This window comes from Tasmannia lanceolata, unplaced genomic scaffold (genome assembly GCF_043159265.1).
Source record: "Tasmannia lanceolata isolate RefF3 unplaced genomic scaffold, GAP_Taslan_0.1 ptg000008l, whole genome shotgun sequence".
Classification (NCBI taxonomy): domain Eukaryota; kingdom Viridiplantae; phylum Streptophyta; class Magnoliopsida; order Canellales; family Winteraceae; genus Tasmannia; species Tasmannia lanceolata.
The window spans coordinates 5,923,934-5,936,903 of NW_027518685.1; the positions used below are offsets into that span (position 1 = coordinate 5,923,934).

Here is a 12,970-nt window from a genome sequence, read left to right on the forward strand (position 1 = left end):
ACCATCATCCATTTATCTCTTTCATCCTACACCCCACATTTGTTGCTTCATAAAGAAGCCACGTCAAACTCCAAGAATGCCCTTAAAATGAGAGATTAGTCCATTTTCCACCCAAAACACTTTTTGTTTTTATTTTTTCTTCTAAAAACAAAATTCACTTTTCTTTTAGAAACAAAAGATAGTGTGTGATTACTAAAAATAAATATTAATGATATGATTAATAAAAATAAAAAGGATTTACTTCTCGGATTCGGATGTTAAACGGTCTGATATACCATTTACCAGATTCGCATCTACTAAGAGGCGGATATCTCATAAATGGATTAGGATAATATCCGCTTGAAACGGATTAGGATAATATTCGCTTTAAACGGATTCGGATGCGGACGGTAATCGAATTTTCGAATATCCATTCACATCTACCCTTAAATGAATCTTGAGTCTTGACAGAGTCAATTTGTGGCTCCCACACTGGAATATACATGTATACTAGGAAACATTGATCTATAGACCGTTCACGAGGCAACCGATGGATATCCAATCCATGAGATGATGGTCCCATCTCCCCAACAGACCTCAATAACTCCACCAAAGGTAATTGTTTTATTTTAACCCAGATTTTTGCACCAAGGTCCCATGTCGGGCCTGAAAATTTTATTAAAGAAAACCCAAGGACAAGGGCCAGAGTGGTTCACAAGACCATGATTTAAAATTTTGATTTCAGGTAAAGGCCGAAATTCTGGAAATTTCGGTTTCGGTCTCCATCGAAATCCGAAATTTTGGATTTCGGTCGAAATTTAAAACCATGCACAAGACAACAAGGACATACGGTCTCAGAATATCTACTACAGAAAATATTAATATAAGTAGTTTCAAGGAGATTTCATTCCTCTAATGGCAACCAAACGTGGGATTTTCATTTTCATGATGTGGCATCCAAAACCCAAGTAAAACCCTCACGAAAGCCCAGCTTTTGTGCAACCAAACAGACGGGCCCAGCCCATTGCAATCTCACTACTCCTTTAGCATCTTTAAGGTGATCACCAGAAGTACTAGTTTCAGTTGCGGTCTTTGAGAGGATAGGTGGATTGTAGAAGGAAAAAATTTCAGTTCTGATTCAAAAAACAATTTGGTAACTACCCTTATGGGCTATTGCAGCTGTTCAGAGGGGTTTCTTGCAAATATTACTGTCCATCAAATGAGAAATAATACAGGTTAAAAATAAAATAAAATACAACTATGACTTTGGACTCTCCTCAAATTTGTTGTTTCCCAAATTCAAGAGGCCTTTGGGCCTCTGGTAGATGTTTGATGTACAAGGTGTGCACCATTTTCAAATACTCATCAATCTTATCTACTTTCCAGTCATCTGTTCTTATTGGAGGGAGATATTTTACAGTTAGAGGTGCTGGTCTGATATGCAAACTGCCTTTTCTCCAGGCTAGATGTGTACCAGTGAATACCATACGAACTATATATAGGCAATTTTGTTTGCAATGCTATGTGAACAAAGCCCTGCAGTGCGAAAAAAATGTGACATGAAGAAATAAAGAAAATAAGGTAAATTTGAACAGGTTATGATGATTGCCTTCTTAAATCGGAGTAATCTTCCGGTAACTGATCTGGTACCCTCCGGAAATATTATCAAAGATAAGTTGTACTTGGTGATCGCACGAGCAGCCTGAGCTTGACATTGAATTTGAGTCAGAAATGTAGCATAAAGTGGTGATTAAGAATGCTAAGAAAGTAACATGGTACCTCTTTCATTGACTTTATTGCTGAGGTTGGATTTGAGCGGTCTATTCGGAGATGGTTTGCCAACACATAAAGCTGTCCAAATAGTGGGTACCATATGATCTGAATAAACACACAGTAGCCTGTTGTTAGAGGATGCCTTGGATTTGCTCAGAAGAAATGATTTGTAGTAACTGAGATTTTGATTGTGATTCAGTTAGAGAAGATTTAAGATGCTTATTTAATCCAAATCTTTTGCAAATATCATATGTAAGAGTTCTGCTACAGGGACTCAACATCTCGACTTTATAGATGGCATGCATATTTTGGACCAATTGGTCCCCAAATCATTTTCAGTGTGTAATTTCAAGTTCAAGTTCATTTTTTTGCACACAATAAATTTCGGAATTCTGAAGTCGATGATTACAACAAAAATAGTAACCAAAGCAGCACCATTACCTCTTTTTTGGCAATGCCAACAGTACCCGTGGGAGTCAGCCACATGGCAAGAAAGATGTCTATGGGAGACGCATGATTACAGATATAAATAGCCCTTAAGTTGGAGAACTCAGCACCTTCTATCTTTATAGGGTTCCCTAAAATCCACATCTGCAATCACAATCAGATTCAGAAATCATGAAAAGTAATCCATGAGATGAGATTTCTTTCAGCAACATGGAACAACCCATTACAGAATACAGTATCTTTTGCACCAGTATCACCAGCATAGTTAGCATATAACTCATCTCTTATTGCCTCTTTGACGTAACTAAGTATTCTATTGATCAGGTAATAATGGGGTTAACCTTGCTTCAACTGCTTTAATTTCTTCATCTTTGCAGGATAATGAGTGGGTTACAGTTTACTGTTCTAGATTAGTGACAGGGTTTTCCTTCATTAGTCTCCACTTAAAATGCAGAGAAAATACCTACTAATAGGACTAACCTTTCATTTCAACCTTTAGCTTCAATGTTCTTTTGTTCATTTAGATTCAAACAGTCAACGGTTGAAAATGAGTACTTTAGCAATGACCTAAAGTAATCATAATGTACAGAAGCATAGTGGGAGGGCTATTGAACCTTTCTTTTGAAGACATGTTCATGGGTGGAGAAATTGCTAAAGCATTGAAAAGTAACAGATCAAAAGAACCCATCCATTTTATTTTTGTTGCGTGTTTGTTATTTCATGATACATTAAGACAAAAACTTGAACTAAGATGTTGCACTACTGTGAACTGATTTGATCTAGTGAGATTTAATTATACATTGACATCACATTGTGCACAATTATGACAGCCTTGCCGCCTTGGCCCTGTTTTGACAATATCCACTGGCTACTAGCCTAATGTTATATGTCAATACCTCTATACATATTGGAACAATCTCTCTCTCTCTGGGCAGGTTATTGAAACAATTTCTCCCCTCCTTTGCATTGCATGACCACTGTTAGAAGAATCATAGAGCTCCTCAATTGCTCCGAATGGATAATATCTCACTTTTACAGAGAAGGCAACCGATGTGCTGACTAGTTTCCAAACACCAGGATCTTGTCAACGATCATTTATCTCTTGTCTCCCCCTGCTGGATGAAGATGGCTTGGGTTTCTGTCAGTTTCGTTTGAGTTGACTCCGTCTCATCCTCTTCTTAGTCGTGGTTGCTCTCTCTCTCTCTCTCTCTCTCTCTCTCTCTCTCTCTCTCTCTCTCTCTCTCTCTTCTCTTCTTCTGGTCCAGCCCTCTTGTGTGCTGCCCCTGTTTTGTATTTCTCTCTCTTCTTCTTAATATATTCTTGCTTATTTAGCCAAAGAAAGCCACTATACATATCTATCTGATTTATAATTTGCTCTACAGTGTCGTTGTCTCTCTTTTATTCTTCCAATAAGTATCTTAGTATGATTTTCTTGTGAAGTGAACTTCTCCATTCATCATCTGAGCCAAACTCTTTTTTATCTCTAGGCGCCGAAGCGATTTCATAAACCACCTCAAGCCAAAGTCATCATCAAAGACAGGTTGAATCTTTCTGATTCAAGGGTTTTGCATTCTCTTATGACAGTAAAACAGAGCAAAAAGAAGGACCCCTTATCTCTCCTCCATTTGTATGCATCAACCAATAAACAGTTGCATCTGGTAGATGCACCCCAGGAAATTCTCTAGTATTGTTATTTATCACTCTTTTTAAAAATTATGTACTGTTGGACAAATTAGATGTTGTCCAGTAGGGTCTGATATATGGCTTGATTGAATCCAGAAATTAGAAATGTAAATAAATCAGTACTTAGCTTTTGTAGAAAACGTTTCTGTAAAACAGATCAAGAAGAAGAAGGCTGAGTCGTGCCACTGGTCACTCTCCTTAAGAATCGTATCCGCCCCCTACCGGTGCAACTGGGATCCGCGAACCGATGCTCAAAGATAAAACAGCCAAAGTTGGCTCCAGTCCACGTGCACTCGCTGACTGGTCCACCCAGAATCACCGTAGAACTGTGCTCAGATCAAAACGGAGGAAAGGAAGAAGACAAGCAGAAACTTTGATGTTTTCTGTAAAAACTATATTCTTCAATGGTGCTGTTCTCTTCTTTTTATAGATGAGAATATGACTGTTGGAGGATAATTAATCACCATTAAAAGACAAAAACGTTTCTCTCCAACAGTCATATTTGTGACTGTTGAGATTTGAAACGGTTTTGCAATTATGGGGTGTATCTTTATAAAAAAACATGGGGTAAAAAGAAAAACCGTTTTTGGGCAATAAAAATAACCTTTTTTTATTTAATACCCAAACCCGGACCCGGACCACGGACCACGGACACGGCCCGGCCCGGCCCGGCGAGGCGAGGCGCGCGCGCGCGCGTGTGTGTGATTTACATATGGGCTTGTGCTCTTCTAAAAGCCCAAGACCCAACAAATTCTAAAGCCCCCTGAAGGCTCAAGCCTTTCTCCAACTCTCCATCTTATATGGATGAGAAGAATTTTCTTCCAAAGCGATGTGGGACTATTAATTTGCCTTTGGTTTTGAAAACACACCACAAGCATACTCACACATGCAAAAGTCTTTTGCTTTAAAACAAGAGAGGGAAACATAATTTGAATCTTCCCTCCAAATTTTTAAACAAAAAGAAAAAGCATCTTTGACTTTTCAAATCTTTTATTATTATTTTTGTTCAAAAATTCTAACAATCCCCCACAAGATTCAAAATACAGTTGAAAATTGAAAACGGAAGTATCTGAGCACATTAGAAAATAGAGTGGATTCATACCGGTGTCTTTTGGACTTCAACCGATATTTAGGATAAACAGATTACGTTACCGAGTACGGGTAGAGTTAGACTCCTTCAACCTTTTCTCGTGGGTGTAACTGACTAACTTATTATCCACACTCTACATTCGATTCCTTGGTGATTCATTTACAGTTTTGGAACAACATTTTGGCCTTGTTCCCCTCTTGGTTCTCATGAATGTTCTAGAGAATTACTCGTTAAATTCTCATAGGAAGCGGCCCTACCTCCACATTCATTTAGGTCAGTCATCAAGTATGCACTGCAAGTAACATACCACCCAATACAGGTTATGATCTGATTAAGAGTCTATAACTCATCCTCTCTCATTTGCAGTGAACACTATCTTTCATCATTTTGCATCTAGGAGTAGGGGGTGATAGTATTAACAAACCATCCGGTGACTTGTTAGTACCCATTGAACCAAATTCCAGGGATCTCCTTTCACATTGGTTGGGTGTCCATCACTAATGGTTCATGCTACGAGTTTTAACCCCATTCCTTGCGATGTCTCATAAACCACCTTGTTTATTTGTGGCTTTGTCAGAGGATCTGCCAGATTCCTCTCCGACCTTACAAAGTCGAGTGCTATTGTTCCCTCACTCAAGTATTGCTTTACCAAATTATGCCTCAGGCGTATATGGCTTCTTTTGCCATTATAGGTCTTACTTTTGGCATTGGCTAAAGCAGCTTGACTATCACAGTGTAAAGACACTGAGGGAACCGGCCTTGGCCATAAAGGCACATCTGCCATAAAATTCCTGAGCCATTCGGCTTCAGCTCCTGCTAGGGCTAAGGTTATAAATTCCGCTTCCATAGTGGAACTTGTACTACAAGTTTGTTTAACCGATTTCCAAGAAATCGCACCACCACCAAGGGTGGATACATATCCACTGGTAGACACTGAATCTCTTGAATCAGAGATCCAATTCGCATCACTATAGCCTTCTAAGACAGCAGGATACCCCTTAAAATGCAGTCCAAAGTTTATTGTACCCTTTAGGTACCTTAACAACCTAGTCAAAGCCTGCCAGTGTTCATGTCCTGGTCTATGAGTGTGTTGACTAAGTTTTCCAACTGCTAGAGCAATGTCAGGTCTAGTACAGTTCATCAAATATGACACTGAACCTATAATCCTTGAGTATTCCTTTTGGGATACCATCTCACCTTTGTTTTTCTTTAGGTGTGCCTGACAATCTAAATGTGTCTTTGCAGGTGAACTATCATATTGTCCAAATTTCCTTAGAATGCTCTCTACATGATGAGACAGAGACAGAGACAATATTATTTCATTTTCTTTTCTGATGATCTTCATCCCTAAGATTACATCAGCTTCACCCATATCTTTGGTTTCAAAGTTTGACATTAAAAATCTCTTAGTAGATTTTACTACGTCCAAATTAGTACCAATAATTAGTATATCATCTACATATACACAAAGTATTACACCTTTATCCCCATTAAACTTACTCTAAACACATTTGTCGGATTCATTTATCTTATACCCATTTGTAATTAAGACACCATCAAATTTGTCATTCCACTATTTATGTGCTTGTTTCAAACCATACAGTGACTTAATTAGTTTACAAACTTTGTTTTCATGACCAGACACAATGAATCCTTCAGGTTGTTTAATGTAAATTTCTTCTTCTAAATCTCCATTTAAGAAAGCTGTTTTTACATCCATTTGATGTATTACCAATTTATGAATAGAAGCTATAGCTAATAATATCCTAATGGTGGACAACCTAGCAACATGAGAATAGGTATCAAAATAATCTATCTCCTTTTTCTGTCTAAAGCCTTTAGCTACTAGTCTTGCTTTAAACTTATCAATTGTCCCATCAGGTCTTAGCTTCTTTTTAAATATCCACTTGCTATTTAGTGCTTTTGTTCCAGGTGGAAGGTCCACTAGTTCCCAAGTGTGATTTTCTATTATGGAATCTAATTCACTTTTAATAGCTTCTTTCCAAAATACAGCATCTGGAGATGTTACAGCTTCATAGTAAGTTACAGGATTTTTATCTATTAGATAGGTGAACATCCCATCTCCTAGATTTGTTTCTTTTCTTTGTCTTTTACTTCTTCTAAGTTCTTGAAACTCAGAATCCAATTCCTTTTCAGTTTCAGGTTGATTTCTTGAATCATTACTAGGTTCTTTAGGAATTTCTTTCTTCATAGGGAAGTGATGTTCAAAGAACTCAACATCCCTAGATTCAATTATAATGTTATATTCAAGGATATTTTCAACTGATTTCAAAACTAGAAATCTGTAGGCTGTACTATTTTGAGCATATCCTATGAATACACAATCACATGTTTTAGGTCATAGTTTTCTTTTCTTAGGTTCTGGTATTCCAACCTTAGCCAAACAACCCCAAACTCTCAAATGAGATAAACTAGGCATTTTGTTATGCCACAGATCATATGGTATTTGACCATTTTTCTTTGGAGGTATCCTGTTATATATATAACAAGCTGAAAGAAGTGCTTCCCCCCACAAGTTCAAGGGTAAACCAGAACTTATCAACATAACATTAAACATGTCCTTTAATGTTCTGTTCATTCGTTCTGCTATACCATTTGATTCAGGTTGGTACGGGGCTGTGGTTTCATGGATAATACCATTATCATCACAAAACTTAGTTATAGAGTATTCTGTACCTCTATCTGTTCTAAGTCTTTTAATTCTTCTATCTAACTGATTTTCCACTTCATTTTTATATTTGATAAAGGCTTGTTCAGCCTCATCCTTAGTTCTAAGAAGATATACTTTAGTGTATCTAGAGTAATCATCTATAAAGGTCATATAGTACCTTTTACCTCCTCTAGATTCAAGATTTCTAAAATCAGCTAGATCATTATGAATTAACTCTAATAAGTCAGATTTTCTTTCAACACTAAAGTGAGGTTTCTTTATGAATTTTGCTTTAACACATATTTCACATTTTTCTTTACTAGGTTCAATTTTTTCATTTATTAAACCTAAATTACAAAGTCTTTTAATGTAAGGTGCACTTCTATGTCCTAATCTACCATGCAAAATATCAAAGGACTCAACAATGTAAGTAGAAGAAGAGGATACTTTTTCATTCAGGATTTCAAATACATTAAGAACAAATAAACCATTTGCATTGTAGCCCTTCCCTACAAACACATTATTTTTGTTAATGATTGCCTTGTCTGCTTCAAAAGTGAGCTTTAGTCCATTCTTGTTCAAGAGCGCACCAGACACCAAGTTACGCCGTATATCCGGCACATGCAGCACCTCCTGAAGTGCAAGTACTTTCCCTGAAGTTAACTTCAGCAAGACCTTGCCCTTACCAACGACTTTTGAGGTCTGTGAGTTCCCCATGAAAACTTGATCCCCTTCCTTAACTAAGGTGTAGTTGTAGAAGGAGTTTCGGTTTCTACAAATGTGCTTGGTAGCACCAGTATCCAGAACCCACTCATTTGAATTTTCCACCAGATTTACCTTAGTCACAACCGCTGCAATCACATCTGCCTCGGTTAAATTAACCTTGGCACTGGACGAACCAGTCTTTCGGTGTCGGCAGTCCTTCTTGTAGTATCCAGGTTTTCCACATTCAAAACAGACTCCTTTCTTTTTGGGTCCAAATTTCTTGAAGTTCTTTTCCTTCTTCGGTTTCAGATTCTTAGACCCATCATTCTTAGTCTCAACAATGTTTGCCTTAGAGGTATACTCTTTGGCATTTTGTTGCTTATCTTTTAGTCTGTTTTTCTCTTCGATTTTAATCCGAACAACTACTTGGTCTAGGGTCCATTCTTTTGTCTTGTGCTTCATTCCGATTTTAAAATCTTTCCAAGACAAAGGCAGTTTCTCAATAAGAGAACCATCCACGAATGTGTCAGGTAACTTCATACCTTCCTTAGCCAATTCTCCAATTAGGAACTGATACTCATCTATTTGAGCAGATATAGGTTTCCCATCTTCCATAGCAAAGTCTAAAAAATTCCCTATCACATATTTCCTATTTCCAACATCCTCTAAATCATATTTAGTTACCAATGCATTCCAAAGATTAGCAGCATGTTCAAATGAATAGTATACGTTATAAAGGTCATTTGACAAACCATTCAAGAGATGGTTCTTGCAAATATAATCTGCATTATTCCACTTTTCAAAATCAGCAGAATCTTCAGATGGTTTTGATTGTGTAAGAACAAAAGCGACACCAATTTGTTGTAGAGCAAACAAGATCTGTTGTTTCCATCTTTTATAGTTCAATCCAGTAAGGCGTTCGATCTTGGAAAAATCTGGAATGGTGTTGAGAATTCTGTTCACAACAGAGGTGCGAACAACCGTTGGATTGGAATTCTCAACAGAGATGGTATCAACAGAAGTTGGGTTCGGATTATCAGAAGCCATATGATCAGATTTGAAAAATACGATTCTTAAGATTGTTGGACAAATTAGATGTTGTCCAGTAGGGTCTGATATATGGCTTGATTGAATCCAGAAATTAGAAATGTAAATAAATCAATACTTAGCTTTTGTAGAAAATGTTTCTGTAAAACAGATCGAGAAGAAGGCTGAGTCGTGCCACTGGTCACTCTCCTTAAGAATCGTATCCGCCCCCTACCGGTGCAAACCGGGATCCGCGAACCGATGCTCCAAGATAAAACAGCCAAAGTTGGCTCCAGTCCACGTGCACTCGCTGACCGGTCCACCCAGAATCACCGTAGAACTGTGCTCAGATCAGAACGGAGGAAAGGAAGAAGACAAGAAGAAACTTTGATGTTTTCTGTAAAAACTATATTCTCCAATGGTGCTGTTCTCTTCTTTTTATAGATGAGAATATGACTGTTGGAGGATAACTAATCACCATTAAAAGACAAAAATGTTTCTCTCCAACAGTCATATTTGTGACTGTTGAGATTTGAAACGGTTTTGCAATTAAGGGGTGTATCTTTATAAAAAAACATGGGGTAAAAAGAAAAACCTTTTTTTGGGCAATAAAAATAACCTTTTTTTATTTAAAACCCAAACCCAAACCCGGACCACGGCCCCGGCCCGGCGAGGCGAGGCACGCGCGCGTGTGTGTGTGATTTACATATGGGCTTGTGCTCTTCTAAAAGCCCAAGACCCAACAAATTCTAAAGCCCCTTGAAGGCTCAAGCCTTTCTCTAACTCTCCATCTTATATGGATGAGAAGAATTTTCTTCCAAAGTGATGTGGGACTATTAATTTGCCTTTGGTTTTGAAAACACACCACAAGCACACTCACCAAGATCTTAGGTTCAAGTCCCCACACATGCAAAAGTCTTTTGCTTTAAAACAAGAGAGGGAAACATAATTTGAATCTTCCCTCCAAATTTTTAAACAAAAAGAAAAAGCATCTTTGACTTTTCAAATCTTTTATTATTATTTTTGTTCAAAAATTCTAACATGTACCGAGGCCTTTCCTTTTGCATAGATGAAGTTATAGTCTTATTGTAGTGTAAGGACAAAGGAAGATATATTCAACTATTATGAAACTAACAAACTTGCTTCTTGCTTCCATAACTTCATGACTGACTGCTAGAGGAAACTGCAATACCAACATAGAATTCTGTTCTTTCTCATATTCAGGGGACAGTGTTTGCAACATAAAGATATTTCAGATTACCACATCAGTTCCCAAGTCCCTATAAACAATAAGAAACATTACCCATAAGAATTTTGGCTGAAACAGAAACATCATAAATTTTCTGCATCAAGAATTTCTGTTCTTTAGAAATCTGTATCATTTCTTTTCCCCCCCTAGGAGATATTCCTCAATGTTTATGTAGTGATATGTATTGGGATTCCCAGGCATGAAAAAGAGAGATTCAGAATTTGACTCTGAAGAACTTATTGTGACAGGCCCATTAAAATGCAGACTTGTACCTGAAAATACCCAATATCTAATCACTCATTTTGTAAGTATTATAGAGCTCATCTCCTATAAGTTCATTCTAGAACAGAATAGAAACCTTAGATGAATCAACTGAGTCGAGATTGTGACAGGCTTTCCATTCCAGAATATCAATATTTCACTATGAGCAGTCAAAATTCACACAAGACACCCATAAATTCAGCCAAAAATTCAGAATACACATAAAGCTTAAGAACTGAACTCATAAAAAAGTATCTGCTCACTATGACATGAAACAAAAACCATTTATGATAATTTAATTCCAGTTTAGAAAGCAGAAAGTGAAAAGCAGCAAAAAATCTAGTAACAGAAGTAAAGGAGATTCAACAACTTCAATCATGGATAGACTACAAACTTATCCATTCCAGTAACTAAAGGTTGGAAATCATCTTCCATTGCAGAATTCAGTAGAAACAAAATTATCCCAGATGGCTACAAAAGTCAGAGAAGAAAAATATATCACTACAAGAGACTAAAGAATTCAAATATCAACCAGTCAAAAGAACAAAAAAAAGGAATCCACACATCTAGAACATGCAAACTTTTTTTTTTTTTTTTGATGGGTAAGCTGGGGTTTAACGGGGACCCCTACAACATGCAAACTTAACATGAACTAGAAAAGTGTGTACCAGCCATCTCCAGGCCAGTCACATGACCATAAACATTTCCTTGCTTAATTCTCGCAGAAGGCCATGGCAACAACACAAGCATGATCAACGCCCATACAAAAGTCGTAAACATCATCGTCACAAAACACGCGACGATCCTCAAACACGATATCACAAAAGCACTCAAGCTGTTGTTCTCAACAGAAACATTGGTGCTTGGCCAATGTCCTGATATTTCTTTGGACTGAATTTTCAATGATTTTTCTACTCTAGAACTAAAATTGGTACCAAAGCAGTTCTTCAAGCTTCTATTCTTCAAGAGAGAAGTACTCCTGGAACTCTCCATCATTAATCTACTCTTTCGATTATCAACTGATTCACTAATAAAGCAACGAGATTGTTGCAATTTCTATGTTACTTTTAAAAATCTATGGAGATTATGTTTTTAATTTTCTCCAGAAAAAAAAATGTAGATAAAAAGATAAGAAAGAGAGTGAAGGAGGGGGACAGAAGAATCTCAGGCCTGGAAAGATCGTTGTTCACTAAATTCCAAGTTCCAACCGTTTTTTTTTATCAAGGTTTAAAATTTCGGTTTCGGTACCGATTTCGGTACTTGAAATTTGGTACAAAACACGAAACGAATATTTTATTTAATAATAAATTTCGGCTGAAATTACCGAAATTTTGGTAAAATATTAAATTAATATTAAGAAAAACAGTATTTTTGGGTCAAATTTCGGAAAAACCGAAATTTCAACCTAAATTCCGAAATTTCGGCCGAAATAAATGAGCGTTTCGGTTTTGGTCAATTTCGGTGTCGGTCTCCACCGAAATCCAAAATTTCCGATTTCGGCCGAAATTTAAAACCATGTTTTTTATACGGTATAGAAAACGTGATTCCTTTTGCCTCTCTTCTTGTCTTAAATGTCGATACTACGCTTACCTTTTTCTTAAGTACCCAATGTACACGTAAAGCGACTAGAGTGTGATCACAACCGTTCATCTAGTGAGATCCCATATGGATTTCAAATTTTCAATCCTAACTGTCCAATTGATACACCGTATTGGTCGATTTTGCATTTTTAAAAATTTTTTCTAGCATATCTTAGTCGTCCACATGCGAGAAACACATTTTGTTAGACTTAATCTTATACGGTATGTTTTTCTTTTTCTTGTTTCTGTCTTGCTTGGGGAAAACTTTTTCTTGACAACTTTCCATTATCTTTTGCTATTATACTTATGGGCCCCATTGATTTTTGGATGCTGTTCCATCATCTTGGCCCCCACTAGTAGATAAGTAGTTAGTAATATAGTATAGATGGGGTCAATTATATATTTTCTCGAGAATTTATATGATGGGTGGCCGTGAAAACACGTGAAGTCTAAAAAAAGTAGGTACGACCCACTTTTTTTTTTATGATCCAAACCGTTCATCTGTA

General features: G+C 37.0%; 1 pseudogene across 1 annotated transcript; it reads right to left on the reverse strand.

Moving 5' to 3' along the window:
- Positions 1-1,213: 1,213 nt before the first annotated feature.
- On the reverse strand, positions 1,214-12,026 carry LOC143882608 (1-acyl-sn-glycerol-3-phosphate acyltransferase-like; annotated as a pseudogene). The gene is made up of 5 exons (XR_013252281.1): positions 11,557-12,026; positions 2,194-2,343; positions 1,759-1,857; positions 1,589-1,681; positions 1,214-1,515 (listed from the first exon to the last, which is right to left on the reverse strand). The product of XR_013252281.1 is annotated as a 1-acyl-sn-glycerol-3-phosphate acyltransferase-like (transcript).
- Positions 12,027-12,970: the final 944 nt, after the last annotated feature.